The sequence below is a fragment of the Puma concolor genome, chromosome D3, assembly GCF_028749965.1.
Source record: "Puma concolor isolate L17-30 chromosome D3, mPumCon1.1.hap2, whole genome shotgun sequence".
In the NCBI taxonomy this organism is placed as follows: Eukaryota; Metazoa; Chordata; class Mammalia; order Carnivora; family Felidae; genus Puma; species Puma concolor.
Genome location: NC_141678.1, coordinates 2,921,424 through 2,947,056, shown reverse-complemented (window position 1 = coordinate 2,947,056; position 25,633 = coordinate 2,921,424). Strand labels below are relative to the sequence as shown.

The window sequence follows — 25,633 nt, the reverse complement described above, 5'->3', positions numbered from 1 at the left end:
GATAAATAGTAGTGCAACTGCTAGTAGTGCAACTGCTGGGTCGCAAAGTAGTTCTATTTTTAAGTTTTTGAGGGACGTCCATACTGTTTTCCAGAGGGGCTGCACCAGTTTGCATTCCCACCAACAATGCAAAAGAGATTCTCTCTCTCCGCATCCTCACCCACATCTCTTGTTGCCTGAGTTGTTAATGTTAGCCACTCTGACAGGTGTAAGGTGGTATCTCATTGTGGTTTTGATTTGTGTTTCCCTGATGATGAGTGATGTTGAGCATTTTTTCGTGTGTCTGTTGGCCATCTGGATGTCTTCTTTGGAGAAGTGTCTATTCACGTCTTTTGCCCATTTCTTCACTGGATTATTTGTTTTTTTGGGAGTTGAGTTTGATAAGTTCTTAATACATTGTGGATACTAACCCTTTATCCGATATGTCATTTGCAAACATCTTACATTCCGTCGGTTGCCTTTTCGTTTTGTTGATTGTTTCCTTCGCTGTGCAGCAGCCTTTTATTTTGATGAGGTCCCAGTAGTTCATTTTTGCTTTGGTTTCCCTTGCCTCCGGAGACGTGTCTAGTAAGAAGTTGCTGCGGCCGAGGTCAAAGGTTTTTGCCTGCTTTCTCCTTGAAGATCTTGATGGCTTCACGTCTTATGTTTAGGTCTTTTATCTAATTTGAGTTTATTTTTGTGTAAGATGTAAGAAACTGGTTCCGGTTCATTCTTCTGCATGTCACTGTCCAGTTTTCCCAACACCATTTGCTGAAGAGACTATCTTTTCTCCATTGGATATTCTTTCCTGCCTTGTCAAAGATTAGTTGGTCATACGTCTGTGGGTCTGTTTCTGGGTTTTCTATTCTGCTCCATTGATCTGAGTGTTTGTTTTTGTGCCAGTACCATACTGTCTTGGTGATTACAGCTTTGTAATATAGCTTGAAGTCTGGGATTGTGATGCCTCCTGCTTTGGTTTTCTTTTTCAGCCCTCTAAGAGCCCCTAAAATGTTATTATATTGGCATCATTTACCCTTGGCTCTAGACCCCACCTCCAACAACACAGAGAAGTATGACCTTATGATTCTTTGTCCACAAGAGACTGAATTCTAGGACGTCAAATGTCAGAGGGGCGTAAGATACAAGAATTCAGTTTACGTTAGCCAACTTAACAATAAAATATAAAAAAAAAAATCTCTGTAAATTTGCAAAAATTTGTATACACTTAGAGAAAATTTTAATATTAAAAAAATAAAACAATATACTCTGCAGTTAAAGACAGATGTTCATATCTGGTATAAAAGTGATTTTCTTCCTCCTGCTAAATTATATCATACTTAAAGGTGATATTTGAAATATGGGGGGAAAACCCTAAAACACACAGTATGGCATGAGTCGTGACTGATCGGAAGACATACCTGGTCAGTCAGTCTGGATGCTGATGGTTATGTCACATGATCGGATTTCAGTGTAAGACAGAAAAAGGAAGGCTCAGGAGGCATGCCACTTGTCCCTCTGTATTTTCCAGGTCCCTTGCAGTTAGACAGAGCCACACGACACTCATAGCTCCCAAAATGGGAGGGAAGTGTTGTCTTACTTCTTGGGTTGGGGCAATAAAGCTTTCATGCACAATTACGACCTTTCTCATCCGCTGCCCTGGTGACTGAGGAGGCCGCCATGTTCCAGATGGGGCTGCCATGAGATGGGAGAGCCTGTTAGCCTGGTTACCCCAGTCACCGTGCGGAGAAGAGCTTTCTACCGACCCACGCAGGACAGGAAGCAAGAGTAATGAATATGCTTTCCTCGTCTTCAGGCCACAAAGACTTTTGGAGCCACTGGCTACCGGATAACACCTAATCTATCCTAACTAACACACGACACTTCCCAACTCCAGTTTCCAAAAATAAAAATATTCATGAACACTCTGAACTCTGCCCCAAGCCAAAACAGATTGCTCAGGTATGAAAAGCTAACCTTGCCTCCACATGCTAGGCGGCTGGCCCTCTGTCTCCTGATTTCTGTTGTCGTGAGCTCGGACAGACCCAGCCCAACTCAGTGCAGAGACCAGACCCCTCTGCAGCTGTGTTCTTCCTCAGTGTGATTTCTTAACTGTGGTTATTTTCCTAAGTCTTTTTCAATGCATTTCCCCACAAAGATCAATAACCCAATGAACAGAAGAACGACTCATCACCCTGTCCTTGTTTTTTGATGGTTTGGTCAAGCTCTGTTATTCCAGCCCCCGTGACCTATGCCCCCATAAATAACATACACTTACTAGATGATGGGCTGCAGTCTGCCATTCATACCACATGAAACAAAAGAGCTAGTACGTGAATTGAAATATTACATTTCACTAGCAATAATGCTGCATTGTGATAAGTAACTTGCATGCTTCTTTTAGTTTATATTTTTTTATTTTTAAATATAATTTATTGTCAATTGGGTTCCATACAACACCCAGTGCTCATCCCAACAAGTGCCCTCCTCCCATGCCTTTTTAAAAAAAATACGGAATGCCTGGGGCACCTGGGTGGCTCAGTCGGTTGAGCGTCCAACTTTGCCTCAGGTCATGATCTCGTAGTTTGTGAGTTTGAGCCCCGCGTCGGGCTCTGTGCTAATGGCTCAGAGCCTGGAGCCTGTTTCAGATTCTGTGTCTCCCTCTTTCTCTCTGCGCCGCCCCCCCCCCCACGCTCTGTCTCTCTCTGTCTCTCAAAACTGAATAAATGTTAAAAAAATTTTTGAAAAATAAAATACGGAATGCTTCAGAAATTTGGGTGTCATCCTTGCAAAGGGCCACGCTGATTTTCTCCGTGTCGCTCCAAGTTTAGCAGACCTGTTGCCAAAGGGGGCACCTGTGTGCTTCTTTTAACAAGTGGGGCGCATCCGTCAATTTGGCCTGCGCTGCAAACACATTTATGAACCCCTCTGTTTTTAAAAGGACGTCAGCGCCTCAGTTTAATGTTTGTGGCACAGTATGGAGAATTACCACATTCTAGCAGCCGTAGCAGGTAAAATACAATTATCGCCCCACCCGTGGGGAAGCGGCAAAGATGCCACACAGCAGAGCCCACACGGGGCTGATGGCAGCGTGCGCCTCTCACCAGCCGGGCCGTCTTCCGGAAGCCGCTGAAGCAAGTCAGGTGCATGGTGCTTCTTCTCTATGTGAATGAAAACATACCACCTCATGGTTGAAATGCTCCACTTGTGGAAGGGTTTACCATAAAATGCCACCAAAGGCCATCCTTATCTCCATTCCTTACCACTATTTCATTCCCCGCCGGCAACCACTTTGGACTCCTAACTGTTACCGAGGCGTTTTCATCTGTCTAAACAACACGCTACGTTACACTTTCTTGGTACAGCGGGCTCAGCCATCATTTGCTGATTTTCTCGCACGACAGGTGAAACCTCGTCTCTCTCTGTTTTCTCAACCACAAGTAGATTCCTGATTTGGTTCCTCCATTGGCTTTATTTCTAACTTTAAGCAAACACACCTCTAATCAAGACATAACGTGTTGTAGGCGCCTGGTGGCTCAGTCGGTTAAGCGTTCGACTTTGGCTCAGGTTATGATCTCGCAGTTCGTGGGTTCGAGCCCCACGTCGGACTCTGTGCTGACAGCTTAGAGCCTGAACCTTTTGGATTCTGTGTCTCCTTCTCTCTCTGCCCCTCCCCTACTCACGCTCTGTCTCAAAAATGAATCAACGTCAAACAAAAAGAATTAAAGAGATGCTGTGTCCATTCCTGAGGGGTTGTGTCTGCAGAGGCGGTGACACTCCTCCTGGGTGGTGGCGGACACAGGGTGCCCTGGCCTTCAGTACGGGCTGGCCTCTGTGACTCACACGTGTGGTCGACATGCCGTGCAGGTAAGGTTGTGTTACTTGTGAGGCTTAGCCACGGAGCCACTGTGTTTTCTCCGATGATGTTCGTTCGTGGAACTCGGCCGCCAAGGTATGTGGGGGCCCAGGCGCACAGAAGGGGCCAGCGGAGGTGGTCTGGTCCACGGCCATGGCTGTGACCCATTGCCCACCCCGCAGACATGTCCACGAGGAAGCCTTCCAGAGGACTCCCTGCCCCAGTGGAAGCCACCTCACCGAGTCCCATCAACTCCTAGAACCCTAACGAGAGCGTAAGTGGCCACTGCTGCATGACCACCGGCGTCCCCTCACACAGCCACGGACGCCTGAGACCCCCACGCACCGTAGGAAACGACAGTATGAGCCTGGCTCCAACTCCCGCCCACTCTTCCTACCACCGCGGCCTCCCAACTTCCTCTCGTTTCCAGCTGACACTTCCTTCTTCCCAGGGCTGACAACGCCCCCGCCGTGCCCCCAACTACCACACAGCCTTCCATGCTTTATACGAAGGTTGAGTCCAGAAGCTGGAATCTGGAAACGGGCCTCCGATGCTCACACACCGTGGGGCCGTTTTCCCGCTTCCAGGCTACTGCTGTTCTGGGCCAGATAATTCCTTGTTTTCAGGCGATCGTGTGCACTTTGAACGTTTAGCAGCATCCCTGCACTCAACCCACTGGATGCCAGGAACGGCCTCTTCCAGCCGTGGCAACAAGAGACGTCTGCAGGCTTCTCCAAACGTCCCCTGGGAAGCGGTGGGGGGCGGGCGGCCTCGAGAACGTGCTGCAGGAGTGAACTGTGCCAGGGACTCTGTCCCGTGTCCTCGTGTTATTTCTGTGTCCACGTGTTCCTGGTCGCCTCTTCTTCCGCCTTGCCTTTGCTTGTTTTAATAAACAGAATGCACCCAAAGGATGGGGGAGGTTTTCAAAGCACAGAAGCAGGAGGGAAACCCTCAATTTTCTTCCTGTTGGTGGCAGTTACAGGCTTTGCAGCATACAGGGCTTCGTGTGACCAGAGCCGGCAGGCTGTATGTGATCGATGTACTCTTGAAAACCAAATATAAATCAACGTTTAAAATCGTATTTTTTACACCAGAGGAGCTTCCTATTAAAAATGATCTTAAGAGGGGCACCTGGGTGGCTCACTCGGTTAGGCGTCTGACTTCGGCCCAGGTCACGATCTCGCGGTCCGTGGGCTCGAGCCCCGCGTCGGGCTCTGTGCCAACAGCTCAGAGCCTGGAGCCTGCTTCGGATTCTGTGTCTCCCTTTCTCTCTGCCCCTCCCCCACTCACACTCTGTCTATCAAAAAAGGAATAAACATTAAAAAAATTAAAAAAAAATTTATAATCGAGGGGCACCTAGGTGGCTCAGTCAGTTAAGCATCCGACTTCGGCTCAGGTCATGATCTCACGGTCCGTGAGTTCGAGCCCCGCGTCGGGCTCTGTGCTGATGGCTCGGAGCCCGGAGCCTGCTTCGGATTCTGTGTCTCCCTCTCTCTCTGCCCCTCCCCCGCTCATGCTGTGTCTCTCTCTCTCTCTCTCTGTCAAAAATAAATAAACTTAAAAAAAAATGATCCCAAGATAGTAAGTTCTAGGCCCAACTCAAATGCTACATCTTTCTTAATCCCTCCAGGTGGAAATGATCAGTGTTAGTGTCTACAGTTTATTATCGACATTACATAAGAAAAATTATATATGGAGGCAGTAGAGCCTGGTTCTGGGGCCAGACAGCGTGACTTTGAACCCTACTTTCTATACCTACTAGCTCCAGGACTGTAGGCAACCTAGGTAGGGACTGCACCGTGCCTCAGTTTCCTCATGTGTTCAATGGGGACCGTGAACATTTCCATGTTATTGGCTGGAAGTGAGGACCGAATATGTGAGAGGCACTCAGAACCGTGACTGGCAGGTGGTAAGAAGACCACGTGTTAGCATCGTCATGATGGTCACTCGACGTGGCCTCAGGATTCCTTCCCGCCGTGCCTAGCAGCCTGAGAGCAGGAGCCGGGAAGGGGAGCCCAGGCTGAATAGCGTGAGCCCTCCCTTGGCACCGCTGGGCGATCTCGGCCAAGTCACGTACCCCCTCGGGCCAACTTTCCCGTCTTTCAAGAAGATCTCAATGGCATCTGGTAAAGCCTGTTCATGTGCGGGTCACGTAAGCACTGTGCACCTCGTTTTTCTCACCTGGAAAGTGGGGTTCTAAGTAGCATCTACCTTGGTGAGTTCTCGTGAGGGACGGGTACGCTAACGCACGCCAAGTGTTCAAACGGTGCTTGGCATCACCAATTTTTCAATAGGTTGGCTATTATTAGTAGTATCATAAGACATGCGGTGACTTATATTAATTCAGGATGTTCTTGGCAGAAGGAAAAAGTGAGAGAGAGACTGAGAGAGGGAGGGAAGCAGGGGGTGAGCGAAAGGGAGGGGAGGCAGGGAGACACAACCCAACTGCACGCCCGTGAGCGCTGGCCCTGTCCTGGAGCGAGACTGCGGGGACAGGCAGGGACCCAGCGGCCCACAGCGTGCGCCTCTTACAGCACTGACAGGAACTTCAGAATTAAAGGTGTATTTTTCACCCGCAGGTGCCCCAAGCATGAGCCAGCCGCTCACCTGGAGCCCAAGCAAGGAGCATTCAAGTGTCTGAACACAGAAGGAAAAATGGAGGATTTGAGGCTTAGAGACTGTGTTTTGCAAACTCAGGTTTTGCACATTTCCTGATTTTTTTTGAGAGAGGCTGAGAGTCGATATTTCTATGTGAAATCTTCTGAATTTCACATTGGGCTCGCGTTTTGTAAAAAACACCAAGAAGCCGGGACAACATACATTTACACGGCGTGTTGACCTCCGTATGGGCTCCAACTGGTGACTTCTCTCCTGGTGGATAATGAATCGCCCCTAACCATGAGATCCCTTGTGGGTAAAAAGGGTGAGATTTTTAAACTCTTGCTTGCCTGCCCGCACCCACCAGCAGGGCCAGTGTTTTCCCAGGACCCTGGTTCACTTCTCCCGGTCACCCCACGACCCCTGCTGTCTGGCAACGCGGCCCCCTTTTATCCTGTGCCACCTGAAGAAATCTGGTCTCATAAAAGCACTGCTCAGTTTTGCATAACTAATTTCAAATCGTATTTAGCATCAAGTTTCAGAATTAAGGAGCTAAGTGACAGCTGTTTAATTAGCTCCTTAAGCTGATTAGACGGCATTACCAAAATCCCCTGAGGAGGAGGACATCACCGTGGGGAGACCCTCGGGCCAGGTTCCTGCCACTGTTCAAACTCAGTAAGCTGCTGAGCCAATTGGCCAAGCATTCTTGACATCCTCAAGGATGTGGTCAAATAGAGATTTCTATTTATGACATTCACTGCTGCAGGAGACTCTAAGGGACAAAAATAACGCAAGCCTCTTTCGGGATGCTAGGCAAACAGACTCTGCATTAAAAAAAGAAAAGAAAAAAAGGAGTCAATTGGGAGTCTCAGAAAGCACTTTAGGATGTGCATAAGCCCCATGTGTTCCATCCTTGTATTGTATTAAGGAGAGGGGCGCAGATTAACCCTTCGTCCCCACCGAATAGGCTGTCTAGCCTCCTCCTGATCAGTAAGACAAAGGCATATTAACGAATTTAAGACTTTAAGCCAATTTTATCCATGAGATTAGTGCTTTCAAAGTGGCATTTCCAAGAAAGATGGGGAAACTACAGTATATGCCTGACTTTGTATGTGAGCCCGGGAATGGACAGACATCCCTGGCCCTGGAGAAAGTGTACAAAATGATGGGTTTTCGTCTCGATGTTCCTTTTTCATCCTCGGCAACACTGGCAACAGGACGTGTGGACAGAGCGTCCAAGACCTTCTTGGCAGGAAGGGAGGCTAAGTCAAAATGCACACTACCATCGGCCTAAATTTTCTGGAAACAGGACATAAGTTTAACTTTTGAATTGAGTTTTAGGGGGGATGCTTCCAGTGAGCCAGGGTGGGCGGTGGTGTGAATCCCAGACTTGGTGGGATTGGTTTTGGGTGCTGAAAATTTCAGCTCCCTGCTCGAGGGAGGAAGAGCAGGTTTTGGGAGCCGTTCGTGTCGTTATTTTTCTTGACAGCTTTATTGAGATAACAATTCACATTCCACATGAGTCACCCATGAGAGTGTGCAATTCGTTACTTTTCAATATATTCAGAGATGTGTGCGACCATCACCACAGTCTATTTGAGACCATTTTTATCATCTTGAAAAGAAGCCCGGTGCCCTGTGCCCTGTGGCTATTGTCCCCTCCCGTCCACCAGCCTGGCTCCGGCCATCAGCCATTGCCAATCTACTTCGTGTCTCCATGAATTTCCCAGTTGTGGTCACTTCACAGGAGGTGATTCATGGGACACATGGTCTCCCGTGACCGGCTGCTTTCAGGAGGCACCACGCCCTCACGCTTCATCCACGCCGCAGCGCGTGTTCACGCGTCCCTCCTCGTACGGCTGGGTGACGTCCCTCAAGGCATCGAAGAACTTTAAGTCTTCCATTTCATACAACTCAATTCTCCCAATGCCGTTCAAATCACAGTCTGTAAATTAGGGTTGTGTCAAGCTGAATCCAGCTCATGGAGGGCTTTGCTTGAACTGCACAGATTTAATCAACTGTTCACAACATTTAAAAACTGGGAGATATGCAAAAATCTGGATTTCTGGTTTGTCTCGAGTAATCAGAACAGACAACTCTGGGGTATCATTCCGTAAGCTCCAAGTAGTGACTCCCCTCCCTTCCACCAAAGTTCCCATCTCCTGTGTGCCACACGGCTGGCCGCAGGAGGCTGAGTCTGGGACGCCTCGTATAGATGATTCTGGACTGCCAACACATGTGTGTGATCCAGCAGTCCAAGACGCAAACTTCGCCCGATCCCAACAGCTAAACTGAAAACAAGCAGGACACATTAAGGACACAGGGGTAAGGATGTGGCTTCGCTTAGAACTTTTATAACTTTTTTGTTAAAGCAGGAGACCGTGTGTCGGAAACGATACATCCAGGGGCTCACGGCTCTCCCTGGTGAGAAAAGCCTGACAGAATTACAGGATGCCGTTGAGTACCCTCAACATATATCCGTGATTGACGACTGAGACTGTCATTGATGGTTCTTAGGAGAATCTTCGCTTCAGCCTTGGTTCCAAACAGCAATTCTGTGAAGCTCGGCATGAATATTTAATTTATGTCTGTTGATAGAGTTCTCTTGATATCATAAAGTATTTGCTCTTTGAAACCGGGGGAGTTTTTGCCTGTAGCCTTTAACTAAACGAGCTGTCAGCCCCTTTCTCTATCACTACAGAAAAATGCATGTCAAATTGTCAAAGGCAACAGAATTTTCCGTAGGCTGGAAGAAGCCTATTGGTTTTATGGTACGTGAGACTAAGGAATTAATTCAACCGGTACGGAAAGGTCATACAAAATTAACAAACATGAAAGGGCCGCTGCAGACTTCATTTGACTCAGTGGGCACCTGAAAGCTGGTCTTGCTTAGAACCCCAGCCCTCCAGAGGGATGGTAAGTAGTTCTGAGTCCTTTTTTGACCTGTAAGCCATAGGGATTTTGGAGAGACTTATTGGTGGGGCTTGGAGCCACGTCTCGGTTATCTATGCTAATGAACATCCAGTGGCGTGGCTAATCCCAAATCGTGTGAAGCCCAAAAGTCATCTGCAGTCTGGCCCTGGAATACATTATGGGCTTTTTCTTTTTTTCCACCAGACAACTTCTTAATTACGTTTTTCTTAGGCTAATGCAAGAAATGAGTTTGCATGTCTTGAGCCCACACTAATTGGGAATTGCGGGGGGATGCAATTAAGATTGTTCTGGGAGGCAAGGAAAGAGGAGTCTGGGTTTTTTCAATGAGCACAGCCATCCCTGCATTGACTTCACCTCCATGATGTACTACTGGCCGTGGAAATGTTTCTTAGATCTCTGCTTCCCTTTCTGGGGGGGTGGGGGTGGGAATGCCACCTTTAGGAGGAACAAAATCAGTATTCTTGGCTACTCCCCCAGCCGGAGTCTTTCTAACCCCATCTCTTCTGGGTATCCAGGCCTAGGATTCCAGGATTCACAGCTGTGCGTGGCTGGCGGGGCAGTCCTCCGCGAAACACAGATGGGTGCCGGGCGTGCTTGACGAAAATGAAAATGATTCTACGCCGTCCCGTACAGCGAGGCTCTGTGAACGAGACTGTGGACACCGATCTAACTCTCACCCATTTGAAATGCAGAGAAGTGTGGGCGAAGCAACTCTGTTGTCAGGTGTCGGTGGCCCCATGTGACCGCGGAAGGCCAAACCATTGGAAGTGATCTCATCCAGTCCTGAGATATCTGGGTTCTGCTCATTTGCAGACTGCCGTCTCCGGCTCTGACCTCTCCCATGAGCTCCCGACTCAAATGTTCCCCTGCCTGCCCGACCTTTCCAATGGGGTCTGTCCAACTCCCTGGGTCCCAAACAGAACTCTTGCTATCCCCACCTTGAAGCTCTCCTCTTCCAGCGCTCCAAATAGTACATGGTGCCACCTGGTTGCTCTGGGCAGAGCCTCAGGGATCGTGATTCATCCTTTAGTCCACCCCCGTGTCCCATCCAGCAGAGCATCCTGGGAGCACCAGCTCCAATGTGTTCTGCACACCCAGCCACTTCCTCCCACCTCCACCCCTGTCAACTTCACTCAAGCCGCCATGATGGAAGCCAGCGTTAGGGAAAGCCTTTGAAACCACTCATCTTGGTATTCTACAACATTGCCCTGGTCATTCCCAGAAATCATTTTTCTCTACACATCTCTTGCCTGTTTGACCACACCAGAGTATAAAGCTCCAGGAGGGCAGGGCTTTGGGGCCGCTCCACACACAGCCCTGAGTACCTGCGGGAGACACCGTGTGAGCTCTGCCTCTGGGTGTCATGCGTGCCTAGCACGAGGCCCATCAAGGGCCAGTCAACTCCCACTTTCAACAGGTAACTCGCCTCATGGCCGTGTTCACTGGTGGATGCTTATAGATATCTCTAGCTTTCACGTTGCCTGGCTGGACTCAGGAAATCGTGTCACAATCATAAAGCCTGCAGGGGAAACTGAGTCACGTGGTTAAAGCAACTCAACTTTGTCAGATGCTGCTGAACGCAGAGCAGGAACATAAGGAAGCGTTGCTGCATTTGCTGGGATCGCGGGGAGATCACCACCTTGTGCCGCCATCATGATTTCTTTTCTGCTGAATTCAGCTGGGCTTTGGCAGGCATGTTCCAACCGGTGTGTAGCCAAGAATGCAACTGCGGCTGATCTGCCCAGGTGGTCCGTGCATGGTATTATTGAGTCCGAAGTCAGGGGTTTAATCCCTACCTGGTCACAGGTTTGCTCAAAACCAGCAGGCTGAGATGGTGACCCTGGCTCTGGCCGACAGCTTAATACTTCCAGGAGAGAATCACTTTCAGTCCAGTCACCACGATGGGCAGCCGGGGGTGTGAAAAGCGTCGGACATATCGGAGCCTTGTCCTCCTAAGGCTCTAGCACACCTGAGGTTGAGTCCAGAACTGTACCCCTCAAGCAAGGCTGCAGGGGAGATCTGGCCAATGCCAGGAATCCGCCTCAGACCTGGGGAGATGAGTCCCAGACATCAGGAGTGTCGTATCTTCACCAGACATTCTAACCCAGTGACTTCCAAACTTAGTGTCTCCTGGCATCACTGGGGCAGATTAAACAGCGCTGATGCTGGATCATGCACTCAGAGATTCTGATTTAACTGTACGGGCTGCGTCTGGACCTTTGGAAATTTAACATCTCCCCAGGTGATTCTCACAGACAGCAGAGGTTGAGAACCACTGGGAATTATCTCTGCCCACGACGGATGGCCACTTTCCCTAGTGATTCAGAAGCCTCCCCACCCCGACTGGATCTATAAAACACATGCACACACCAACACGGTCCGAGACAAACGACTCAGCAGACAGGGCAATCGGCAAACCAGCGCGAGGCAAAAGGTTTACGGCTCCACGTTTAAGGGATATTAGAAGAGAGCAATGATGCCATAAAGTAAACACAGCAGCGAGGGAAGGATTCACCACAGAGAGTGGGATTCAGGAAGAGTAACGTGAACCTTGGCTTGGGTGGCGCGAGGCGATTCCAAGTGAGGCAGGTGCAGGGGGTGAGGCAGGACCTCACAGCCCTGGCCCGTCCGTCACGCCTCATCTGTGGTATCACCACCTCCAAGAATCTTCTCTGACCACCAAGTGGCTTCTGCTAGTCCCGGCCCCCAGTGTACAACCCCCCCCCCCACCCCATCCATTCCCCACTAGAATGCTCCCTCTTCAACTCTGTAGCACGTACAATTACAGATGACCCTGTTTTTCACGTTGAAGGTTAATTTGTTAAGTTACATGATTATTAAGATGAGAAAAAATAAAAATTATTAAGTAATTCACTGTTTAGCCTTCTCAGTTGAGAGATTTACACTTTTAAAAAATTTTATTTATTTTTGAGAGACAGAGAGAAACAGAGCACGACTGGGGTTGGGGCAGAGAGAGAGGGAGACGCAGCAGCTCCAGGCTCTGAGCTGTCGGCACAGAGCCCGACGTGGGGCTCGAACCCACGAACCGTGAGATCGTGACCTGAGCCGAAGTCAGACGCTCAACTGACTGAACCACCCAGGTGCCTCGATGGTTTAGACTTTCAAGCTGTCTCCTGCTCCAGACTAAAAGATGGGACAAAAACAAGGACACCACGTGTCTCGCTTTCTGCTGTCTTCAGACCGCGGGGCAGTGGGCACAGCACCTCAGTCCTCCCTGGGTAAGTAACTGGGTGAATGCTACCACAGGTTTGTAGAAGAAAAGGTTCTTTTCTCTCCTGGCTGTTATTCAGTTACTGCTGCTGGTCATTTGCAAATTTAGGGAGCTTTGGAAATGTGAAATCCAAGAAGCTATTATGAAGAGACATAATCGGTCTTGTAAAAAATATTCTTAGAAATGACACACAAGTAAAGGCTTCGGATCCTTTCTCATTGTAGGCATGGCAGGAACTGTTAAATACCTAATCTTTTCAGACCGGTAGCAATAGAATTTATGTTAATGCCTGCTCTGTGTGCCCAAGAAAATAAATCTGGGCTTGACTTTGGCTTTCAAAGCTTGTGCCTTGAAAAATCTACATTTCTCCAAAAACCTGATTTATAGTAACTTGCAGTCTCTTCTCACCTGCCCCAAACACGAGATCGGTATTTCTTTTGTGCTTCTTTTCCAAAATGAAGTACATTTCGTGAAATTTCCAATATTATCTAAATCTCTTTAACATACCACAGGCGCACAGAGTCACAAATCCATAAAGAATGCCGACAGCAGCGACTCCTTATGTTAATTGGATAGGTTTTAATAACTGATAGAACTCTAAGTACTATTATTGTGGGTGAACATAATGGTTTTCATTCACAAAGGCAATCTATGTGGGTGAAATCCATTATCTTAAAAGTATTTTGATAAGGATAGATCTATGTAGAAATGGCTATGCTTCTCCCCTGCAATTGTGAAACCCCATTAAACATGCCTAATAATTAGCTGGCCGAAGAGTGTCATTAGATCTACATTAAATGTGTATTTAAGGCATATTTGAGACACTTCATTAAAGGTGACACAGTGAGCCTTACTGAATAACTTTAATAAAAATTGTAGTCAAATTAAAACTTGAATTTATGGTCACTCCTTTCTGTGAGAACAGAGTGCTGCACTGAATTCTTGTTTTTTGTTTTGTTTTGTTTTTCGTCCTCGAGAGATCAGTCCTGGTCATACTATGTATTTTCTAACTACTTTATTTAGCTAAAAGTTATATAAAGTGAATGCAACCATTTTAAGTGTATAATTTGATGACTTTAAGTAAATTAAACATTTTTTATTATTTATTTTTGAGAGAGAGAGAGACGGGGAGGGGCAGAGAGAGAGAGAGAGAGATAGAGACGGAGACACAGAATCCGAAGCAGGCTCCAGGCTCTGAGTTGTCAGCACAGAGCCCGAGGCGGGGATCGAACCCATGAACCGCTAGATCATGACCTGAGCCAAAGTCGGAGGCTTAACCAACTGAGCCACCTAGGCACTCCAAGTTTTAGTAAATTTATATCATTGTGCAACTATTACCACAACCCAATTTTAGAGCATCCCGCTGTCTCTGAAATGTTCTTCTGTACCCTGGTATGGTCAGCCTCCCTCCCAATCCATGACTTCGAGTTTTTCACCACCCTTGAGTATTCTCTAGATATTTCATGCGTGCATCATCAGGCAATACATCCTCTCTTTAGCATGACGTTTTTGAGACTGGTCTACGTTGCTGTGTGTTCATTCATTGGTTCCCCCTTTTTACTGCGAAGTAATGTTCCACTCTGTGGATATATCACACTTTGTGGATACATCCGCCAGTGGGTGAACACCTGGGCTTTCTCACTCTGGCTACGATGGATGCAGCTGCTGTGACCATGCAGAGGGAAGTCTTCGTGGGACATACGTTTTCATTTCCCCTGGAGAATGGAAATACCAGGTCCTAGAGAAGTTCACGTAACTTTTTAAATCTGCGCGCCGCTTTTCAACATGGCTGCAATGCTCTCATTTACGCCAGCAATGTCCGAGGGTTCCGGCTTCTGCACATCCTCTCGACACCTTATATTGTCAACCTTTCAGATTTTTGCCGTTTTAAGGGAGCGTGTGGACGTATCTCTTTGAGACGTTAATGTGCACTTACCTAATAACTAATGTTGTTGGACATATTTTCAGGCGTTTTGTTTGACATCTGTAGGTCTACTTTTATGAAGTATTTATTCTAACAATTTAGTTATTTTTATAGTATAGCGTGTCCTACATCCTAATTCAGAGATGAGACTTGCTAAGATTTTGTAAAGCATTTTTCCATCTGCGCTGGGAGATATTGGTCTACAGTTTTCCTTCTTTTGATGTCTCTGTGTGGTTATATTATTGGAGTAATCCTAGCATCATTAAATAAATTGTGAAAATGTCTGTAATTTTTGAAAGAGATTGTGCAGGATCTACTTCATTTTTTGAAATTAAATACCTTATTTAGTTTGTTAAGATGTAATACACCTTTATTGAGGTGTACTTGTCACGCAATCAAACACACTTATTTAAAATCCATGATGGGGGCGCCCGGGTGGCTCAGTCAGTTAAGCATCCGACTTTGGCTCAGGTCATGATCTCGCGGTCCATGGGTTCGAGCCCTGCGTCAGGCTGTGTGCCGAAAGCTCAGAGCCTGGAGCCTGCTTCAGATTCTGCGTCTCCCTCTCTCTCTGCCACTCCCCTACTTGTGCTCTCTCTCTCTCTCACTGTCTCTCAAAAATAAATAAATGTTAAAATCACTATTTGCAAACTAAGGCACATATCACCAGCGTCAAAATTTCCTTGTGGTCCTTGACCATCCTGATTTCCCATACTTTCCTGTCACCAGCTCCCTTCCCACCCCATCTCTAGGCAAGCAATCATCTGCTTTCTGTCACCATACATATATAAAAAAAATATATATATACAAATATATACATAATGGATATATATAAATGGAATCATTTAGTATGTGTTCTTATAACATACAGCTAAGTTGGAGGATACATGTATTGACGGTTGAGCTGTGTCCCTCTTCCCCCCCCCCACCAAAAATGATACATGCAAATCCTAACTCCAGTAATCTGTGAATGTGACCTCTGAAAATGGGGTCTTTGTATCAGTGATCATGTTACGATGAGGTCCCACTGACTTAGAGTGGCCTTAATCCAGTGACTGGTATCCTTACATGAAAAAGGAAATTTGGATGCAGACAGGGAAACAGGGAGAATGCCCAGTGACCACAGAGGCAGAGATCCATATGCTAAGGAACGTCAAAGATTGCAACCACCAGAAGCTGCAGGATGGACCCTCCCTGAAAGCCTTTTCAAGACAGCACGGCCGTACCCACACCTTGACTTCCGGCTTCTACCTCTAGGGCTGTAAGAGAACACATTTCTGTTGTTTCAAGGCCATCCAAGTTTGTGGTAATCTATTACGGCAGCCCTAGGTCACGACTACACTTTGTTTGGAACAGTTGTGATTATAGTCCCCTGGGTCTGGAGCCAGATTTCCTGAACATATCTCCCTCCCAATACCTTAACAAAACTGGCCTTCTCTTCGCAAGGAAAGGGCAGGAATGGCTCTTAGGTTGCCTTCCAGTCCAACTAGATGGATGGCCATTCTTTCCCTTAGAGATAAAGCTTGCATCAGCTTCATTGTAGAACATTTGGAAAATACATGGGAAGCATAAAGAAGAAAATAGAGGTGAGCAATAATCTTGCTACCCAGACACAACCACCGTTACGATTTTGATGTCTATCCTTTAAGACTTTTCCCAGTATCTAGGACTATTTGTTTGTTTTATGTATAAAATGAGTCCCTGGCTTCCTTTTATGGCACTGTGGATGGGTCTCATTTCCTATTCTATAGCTAATGTAACTTTGTTCACTTTTAGTTCAGTTTCAGTAAATTGGTTTGCATTTTCCCAAAGGGGGCAGTAATTACACCGGCCAAGCAGACATTATGCTACAGAGCAGCTGAGGCAGCTGGGTGTCATAAATTCTCTGAATTTTTTTGTTGAATGAATACAAACTTCAGAACTGTCCCGAATGAGAACGTATCAACCTAGACAGTATATTGTTTCCAAACCGTAACATCAGAGAGCAGGAGAATGAGGGAAGGCTTCAGACGCAGACCAATTTCTTGATTTGTGATTTAAAAAAAAGTAATAAAACCTTTGCGATTCTGAGTGTTGAATTCACCTGTGTCATCATTACCATTTTTAGAGATATTTCCTCCCCCAGGCTGATCTCTCTGAAGTCCAGGCACGGGACCTTGTGTATAGGTGCACTAATGCTCAATTTCTAAGGTCAAGCTCAACATATTCGTACCCAAGCTAATGATCTTCCCCTACTTGAGTCTCCCCATCCCAGACAACGACACTGCCTTCCACCCAGGTGTTCAGGTAAGGGAATCTGGGGAGCCCCCAGACATTCTTCACCCATCGATCCAACCATCCATCCACCCATCCATCCATCCACCCACCCATCTAGCCAGCCAGCCAGCCAGCCAGCCACCCTTCCAACCACCCACCCATCCATCCACCCATCCACCCATCCATCCATCTTTCCATCCATGCATCTGTCCATCCATCCATCCATCCATCCATCCATCCATCCATCCATCTTTCCATCCATATTTCCATCCATCCATCCATCCATCTTTCCATCCATCCATCCATCCATCCATCCATCCATCCATCCATCTTTCCATCCATCCATCCATCCATCCATCCATCCATCCATCCATCCATCCATCTTTCCATCCATCCATCCATCCATCCATCCATCCATCCATCTTTCCATCCATCCATCCATCCATCCATCCATCCATCCATCCATCTATCCATCCATCCATCTTTCCATCCATATTTCCATCCATCCATCCATCTTTCCATCCATCCATCCATCTTTCCATCCATCTTTCCATCCATCCATCCATCCATCCATCCATCCATCCATCCATCCATCTTTCCATCCATCCATCCATCTTTCCATCCATCCATCCATCCATCCATCCATCCATCCATCCATCTTTCCATCCATATTTCCATCCATCCATCCATCCATCCATCCATCCATCCATCCATCTTTCCATCCATCCATCCATCCATCCATCCATCCATCCATCCATCTTTCCATCCATCCATCCATCCATCCATCCATCCATCCATCCATCCATCTTTCCATCCATCCATCCATCCATCCATCCATCCATCCATCCATCTTTCCATCCATCCATCCATCTTTCCATCCATCCATCCATCCATCCATCCATCCATCCATCCATCCATCCATCTTTCCATCCATGCATCTGTCCATCCATCCATCCGTCCATCCATCCATCCATCTTTCCATCCATCCATCCATCCATCCATCCATCCATCCATCCATCCATCTTTCCATCCATCCATCCATCCATCCATCCATCCATCCATCCATCCATCCTTCCATCCATGCATCCATCCATCCATCCATCCATCCATCCATCCATCCCTGTATCTTCTCCATTCAACCTTCTGGACCTCTTTCAAGGCCGTCTGCCTCTCTCCATACCCATCATACCCACCCCAGTCCACAGACACCCTTCTCTGAAGTGCCATTTTCTCCTGCCAGAGCTGTGCCACTAAAAAGAACCCCCCATTTGGCCCACTCACTCCTGAGCCCCATTTAATAATCCGTTCACTATACCCCAGTCAAAAGGGCCTTTCCCACCTCCTGACACCCCCTTCCCCTGCCTTACCCATCCCTGGCCAAAACCCGACCTCAGTATTTTCCACTGCTCTTGGAACAGCCAACACCTCCCTTGATGTGACCCACGAGGCCCTTGGTGATGTGGCCACTTGCCACCTGCCCATGCACACCTTCGAGACACTCTTCCCGCCCCCTGTGCTGTGGTTCCTGCATCCCTGCATGATGCTCCCTCCTGCCCCATGCTCTCTGCATGCCCTATTTTCTCACCCTGCAGCCCCGCCCATCCCCCCGTGCCAGGTTTCCTCGTACTCATGGAACTTTGGGTCTCTGACCAAGCAACACTACCTTGCAGAAGCATCCTCCACTTGTCTTAATAAGCTAACCTCTACACCGCAGCCCTTCTGGCATGATCTCTCTCCTTCCCAGCACTCATCAGAAGTAAAACTTCACATGCGTTTGTGTTCATTATTTGATTCAGATCTTTCTGACTCATACTGGAGTGCTTGGAGAACAGCAGATGACCCAAAATATTTACTAAATGGATGATGCAGAGGAGGCCCTCCTAATTATAAAGTTATGAATTATAACTATAATTCATGCATGAATGCATGAAAGGGAGACCAAACTTATTTAAGAACCAGAAAAAAAATCATTATCTCCTATAATCTCACTAATCTGAGGGAGACAGAGACAGAGGGAGAGAGACTCCGAAGACTGATCCATTGACCCGGGGCACTTGGGTCAAGGGGCACTCAGTAACATCCATCTCTAGTGTTCAAAGGTCTCAGTTAGGACCGTAGAGTCCCTCAGTCAAAATGCCATTCCGAAAATGGCTGTGGCCCTATGCTTTCAGATCTGTGGAGACCGGCTTCCACACCTTCTGCCATTGACCCGTTCTAGAGTTCCGGCCTCCATTCAAGACATGTTTCCTTATGTCTGATACAGTTGTTCTTTTCCTCCTAAGAGGGGAATGAAGTTTCAGAAGCCTACTATTTTTGGTGAGATATTATGCACGCACCAAGTGTACAGAATATGTGTATACGGACAGAGGCCATTTTCATGTCTTCTTATACCCTTTGCTTTAAAGTCTATTTCACTTGATAGTTATATGGCCACACTAACTTCCTTTTGGGTAAGAATGGCTTTGTATGGTTTTCCAACCTTCTTTCAGTCCTGCCACGTTCTTAATTTTTAGGAGTGCATTTGTGTGTGTGTGTGTGTGTGTGTGTGTGTGTGTCTAATGAAACAATATAGCTGAAGTCTATACACATTATTTTAATTAAAAAAAAATTTTTAGTGTTTATTTATTTTTGAGAGAGAGAGAGAGAGAGAGACAGAACATCAGCAGAGGAGAGGCAGAGAGAGAGGGAGACAGAGAATCCGAAGCAGGCTCCAGGCTCCGAGCTGTCAGCACAGAGCCCGATGCTGGGCTCGAACCCACGAACCATGAGATCATGACCTGAGCTGGAGTCGGACGCTTAAGCGACTGGGCCACCCAGGCGCCCCCTACACATTTTTTAAGTTTTCTCTGATGGTCTTGGTTTTTCAATTGCAAAGTTTAATTCCTTTTCATTGGAAATCATTACCTATGTATTTGAATTAATTTATTTTGTGCTTTATATGTTTTGTGTTTTCTATTTGCCCTGGTTTTTAAACTTGCTTGATTTCTTCTTTCTTCTCTTATTACTTTTGTTTTGTTTGGTGTTTTGGGCTGTTTTTCCTCCCTTCCTTTGATCTTTCTTCTTTTTCTATTTTCAGAAGTTAAACACTCATGTTGCTCCTATTTCCAGCAATTATCCCAGAGATTTGATTTTTAATGATGCCCATCGATTTGTTCTTTAATCATTTAATTATTATTCAGCGGCTACAAAATGCTGGACACCGGGACTATGAAGGCGAGTAAAAACACTCTTGAGGACACTCCTGTGTAGGGTGAGAGGCAGTATTTTTAATGTAGGGTAGGGTCTGTAAGTCCAGCCCCTTTCGTGTCTTGTCTACGGAAGACCTTGTTAATGAATCCCACGCCGGGTGCAACGCCAGCCTTAGCTTCAGAAGTCCACTCAAAACCAACAGCTGGACTTAGCCCTCAACCGCAGCACAGTGAAGAAAGCCCACGCGTGTGGGCACACACACACACACACACACACACACACACACACACGCTTTAGCTACCGCCGATCACAATACATAAACTATAATACAAATCACTCGATGCTCTTTCAGAGGTGATGTAAGCAGATGTAGGGAGCCCTGTATTCATTGCAGTAAAAACTATTATTTTTTGCAGCTATTTCTTGTTGCAGGCCCTTCTGATTCGCTTTTCCAGACGAGGACTTCGAGTGTAGAAGTCAGGAGCGTTGAACCTAAGATTTATGAACCAGCCGGTACCTTTTCTACTACAAGGCAAGGCTAAGTGGATTTGCCTACATTGTATCCATGGCCTTATCTCCCTCGCAGCTGGTCCTTTGCAAAAGTCCATGTGGGTTAGTTAGAAGCTGGGGGGAGGGGCTGCAAATACCAGTTTAACCTAGTCCCACTCTGGGTCCACACATGCAGCTGCTGCACAAACCTACTTCTGCAAACCAGATTAGAACAGCTGGAAAGAGTTTGGCCTCTGGCTTGTTTCCTTGCTAACAGAGGGCTTCATCTCCAGTAACTTTGAATCTCATTATCATCATCTGGCGAGACTTGATTTCAATTCTTGTAAAGGTGAGTTTAATGCAAAGTAAATTAGATTCTTTAATGGGATTTTCTTTAGCATGAATGAGAAATATAAAATGTCAATATCAAATAGCAAATTATTCTTGATTAATTTTTTTATGGGTTTAGCTAACAACCGATTGAATACATTGTAGATAATTACTTCTATTACTATCCCATCTTGGAATTTTAATTAACCGTTGAAATGTCCTCATTTTGATTGATTTGGTTTTCTTGAGTGAACGGAGCAGGTGCCTGGCTTAAGTCTGCCTCTGAAATCCTAACGCTCCCTGGGGAGGAAGTGCTGGGGGCTCCTATGTTAACAGTCACTTTTCCCACAGGGACAGAAACACCGGTGAACAGCGAGGGGTCCGAGGAAACGGATTTGCTGCTGACTACAAAATAAAGGGTAAACATTTCCCACGGCTTCATGCATCTTGGCTCTGATATGGAGAAAACAGAAAGGAACCACAAATGATTTGGAAGCTAGGGAAAACAAAGAGGGCAGACTTAGGATTGGTCTACTCCCCAAAATCAGGATCTAAGGAGCAACTTCGTAGCTCTGTCTTCAAGGCTGAGCCACATCCCACCGTCTGGATGGATGGGGCTTTGTGCCTCCTGAAGGACGCCTCGGTTGCTTCCAATTTGGGGCAATTATGAATAAAACTACTATAAACATTTGTGTGCAGCTGATTTTTTTTTATCATTAGAACATTTTTTTTTTTCTGAATAAAGACAGCTCTTGCGTTTACTAGATTTCTGATGTCGGCTGATGGATAATAACTTCTATTCCCCCTGTTTTTAGGGGGTAGTGGTGCATTTGTAAAAGCACAGTGATAGTGGGCTCTAGCGGACGACCCACTACCGCTTTGGGCTAAAAAGCAAGCAGGAGGAAAGTGGCAGGAGCAGAAGAAAATCGACACGCCAGCAGACAGAACGTGAGAAACAGCATCCCAGCAGCCAGCCCTGGCCTGCAGATGCGTTCTGTTTAGCCTGTCTGGTATTAAAAAAAAAAAAAAAAAAAAGGAATTACTTGCCAGACTTTAATACCCAGGAAGTTTGGCATAAAAATACCGCATTATAGCTTTTATGGAAAAACCGGAAAATCTGCGAACGTGGGGTGCAACTGGGGCATGATGGCATCTGGCTGAGTGGGGGGGGGGGGGGGGGCGGCGGCCACGGCAGCCGGACCGTGTATGGTCTGGCTTGTCGTCCATCCTGCCTGACTCACTTCATCTCATCCAAGCTCCCAGAGACTCTAGGGTTTCCATCTCACAAAGCAGGTTAGCATATGCATGGAGAAGGGAAGGCATTCTAATGCACAGGCGACAGAGGAGTTAAGAGTTTGAGAGGCGTGGGCGTGAGAACAGAAAGGCAGGGTGGTCATCACGGCATACGAGCCAAGGAGAAGCGGTGGCTGCTTCTCCTTCCAGGTGCAGGCGGAGAAGGAGACTGAAACCAAGGTCAAGAGATGGGCCAAGAGCCCAACAAGGGCACAGGTGAAACTACACAACGGACCAAGAGGTTATCTTCTGTGGCGAGAGGACGCAGTGACGTGACAAGTGCATTACTGTTTAGCGACAGGCCAGCTCTGTTCGCTTACCGGAATGGGGAAGGTGCTTTTATGGCCCAGAATAAATTATATCCCCATCCAACCAATTCTCTCTGCTCATTAGGCTGGTATCCAAGGTATAAAAACTGTACAAGCTATAATATGGATTTTCTTGTTAACGTCTCTGCCTCCCTAATCGAAAAGGTGTTTCAAAAGCCTTCTAAGTAGCTCGTTTCAGTTTCCCTAAAAATGTGTATCGGCAAATCGCTAAAGCTAAAATCTGGAAGTCAATGTACAGAGTTTCTTTAGGAAACGTCCAAATGAACGTCCGTTTTTAACTTTGCTAACTCTTCAGATTTGGGGCTGGCTGTGGAGGTTTTTCTGCATTTGGTGTACTGGAATGTGAATGGACAGACCTCATTTTGCAGCTGGCAGGTATTGGGATCGATATTTAAAAAGATGACATTTATAACAGATGTCTAGACCAAATGGGCAGCCCCTCCCTTTCTGGCTTCCAGAATTCTCAACACACATTATGCTGTCAGCCTTCTAAAATATTACTGAAACAGGTCATGCTCTGGACTTGGCCAACTAAATGTCATTTCTTCCAGTATTTTGATGACTAGAAAAAAACACATCCTCAACTACTTTCTCCCCTAATATTATTCTGCACTTTCCCATTCTTCTTCATCAAAACATGAAACGAAATCTTAATATACATTATCCCAATAAGATTCACATAGATGTGGAACAAAGGATAGACACAACACTATCTAGAACAACCAGACAGAATGCTATCTAGAATAACTAGACAGAACACTATCTAGAACAGCTAGACACAACACTGTTCAGAACTAGACTCGACACTATCTAGAACAACTAGATAGAACGCTATCTAGAATAACTAGATAGAACAATATCTAGAATAGCTAGATAGAACGATATCTAGAATAACTAGACACAGCACCATTTAGAACAACTAGATATGACACTATCTAGAAAAACTAGACAGAACGCTATCTAGAACTAGACAGAATGCTTTCTAGAGTAACTAGACAGAACACTAGCTAGACCAGCTAGACACAGCACTGTTTAGAACTATACTCAACACTATCTAGAACTAGACAGAACGCTATCTAGAATAACTAGACAGAATGATATCTAGAATAATTAGACACAGCACCATCTAGAACAACTAGACATGACACTATCTAGAACAACTAGACAAAATGCTATCTAGAATAACTAGACATAACACTATCTGAACAACTACATAAGACACTATCTAGAACTAGACAGAGCACTCTCTAGAATACCTAGACACAGCGCTACCTAGAACAACTACACAAGATGCTATCTAGAACTAGACATGAAACTATCTAGAACAACTAGACAGAACATTATCTAGAACAACCACACACAACACTATCCAGAATAACTACACACAACACTGTCTAGAATCACTAAAATAGTCCCTAGTTCTCAGGAAATCTCCCTCAACATGGGCAGGTGTCTCTCCTCACCATCTGAAGTCAAGGTGACAAGTTGGCTAGTGTGGAAACAGAAGATGATTCCACCTGACTAAAAAAGTGTGTCATTGAAAGTGGAGGCCGCCTGTCTTCAAGAGCAGATTTTCATGATAAAACTTGAAAGAACAGGAAACTTTGAGGCAACAAAGCTCCCAGCTGGCAATTAGATTTTAATAGATAAACAAGGTTGTATTGATAGAATATTCATATACCTGTAACATAAAATTTAAGTCAAATCTATAATTATTCTATCTTGATATCCTGGAGTTAAATTTCTACAAGTCTGTTTGCAAAGAAAGGCAAAATGTATTCACACAAAATTGAAGCATCTAATAATTCTCAGCCCTTTTGACTTGCCATTTTGAGACCAAGAGAGATTACTGAGGGCTCTACACTTTTTGAAATGTTTGCTGAAGGAAATAGCGTTCGCTCACTCAGTGTGGAAACTGTGTCATATAGTTGATTTCCCCATCAACTTTGTGATAATAAGCTCAATCCGACCCTCTGATCTCACACTAATTAACTCGACTATCACGAAAGAACGCTGTAGATGGTCGTGGTAGTACAAAATAGCAAAGGCAATCCTTGAAAAACCTGTTCTACAAGTCAAACGAAGACAACTCTAATGGATTAACTTGAAAATGCAGACTCTCATTGTGCCAAAGCAGAGACATCATTGAAGGTGCAGGATGAGAACCAAGTAAATTGCTATTTACGGCCACACAAAGGACTTAGGAGCTGGTGGAAACAGAGGTTGACCCTTTATTAAAATGCCCATTTAAAAATTTCGCTCCAGACGACATCAGGGATTACAGACCCCCCCCCTCCCCACTGTGTAAGACCCCTTGTGGCCGTGACACTCCTCGCTAAGCAGTTATGAAATCACCTTGGCACCTGCCTGCTGCCTGTCCCCATCATTAGGTGCTTTGTCCTGAGAATATTGAGTGGGTGCTGAATTACAAATGGCAAAGTCAGATTTATAATTAGTGCTTGGGGATGCCCAAACATGCTTCCCAAGTCTTCCTTGACTGGTTAATCTAGGTACTCCCTCACGTCCAGGCACCCTGAAATTCCCTGAAGGATGTTTTTCTTCTCTGCCACTGTCACGCCTGCTCGTAAGTTTACTGACTGTCTTGTCCCCCTTGGGGGGGTGGCAGCACAAACAAAAAAGGAGCAGGGGATACATTTGGTGGTGCAGGGAGTGAAGGTGGCCGGCTGGCTGTGTGTCCTCACGGGGCTGCTGTGTGACATGACTGTGGCTGTCACCCTGGATGCCCGGTCTCCCTGTGCTCTCTCTGCTGGCCTTCTTCCATGGGCCCCTTCCACATGGAACCCCTCTCTCTTCGCCCCTGCTGCTTGGTCTGGGTGGGGACTGGTATAAACCACAGTCAGAAACCCTTTTGCCCAACTGGCTTCTATTTGGACTCGGGCGACGGGAGGTGCCAGCAAGGGTCTGAGCAGAGGTGGAGCAGAGGATCCCTGGGTGTTCATGCCTGGTCCACCTCCCTGCAGGGCTTCCCCTGGTGGTTCCATTCCTTCTACTGAGGGTCTCAGCAGGTGCAAGTCAGGCTAGTCGCACAGCCCTCTGTCCCCTGATCCCGGTCGTTACTCTCTCCTGACCCGGTCAGGTCTCGGGGGCTGTCCCCATCCTGCTGCACTTCGCCAACGTCTTTGCCAGACCCTGTCAAACTCTCTTCGAAACATCCTAGTGTGAGCGTGCTGTTCCCTGCAGGGATCCTGATGCTCTACTGTCCATTT

The 25,633-nt window shown here is 46.4% G+C and overlaps 1 protein-coding gene and 1 non-coding gene across 3 annotated transcripts in view; both read right to left on the bottom strand.

The window, feature by feature from the left end:
• Positions 1-25,633, bottom strand: part of TMEM132D (transmembrane protein 132D) — a 564,124-nt gene that overhangs the window by 93,277 nt on the left and 445,214 nt on the right. The gene's annotated exons all lie outside the window — the stretch shown is intronic.
• LOC112856588 (U6 spliceosomal RNA) lies at positions 2,726-2,831 on the bottom strand. Its single transcript, XR_015242775.1, has one exon. It is a non-coding gene; the product is annotated as a U6 spliceosomal RNA (small nuclear RNA).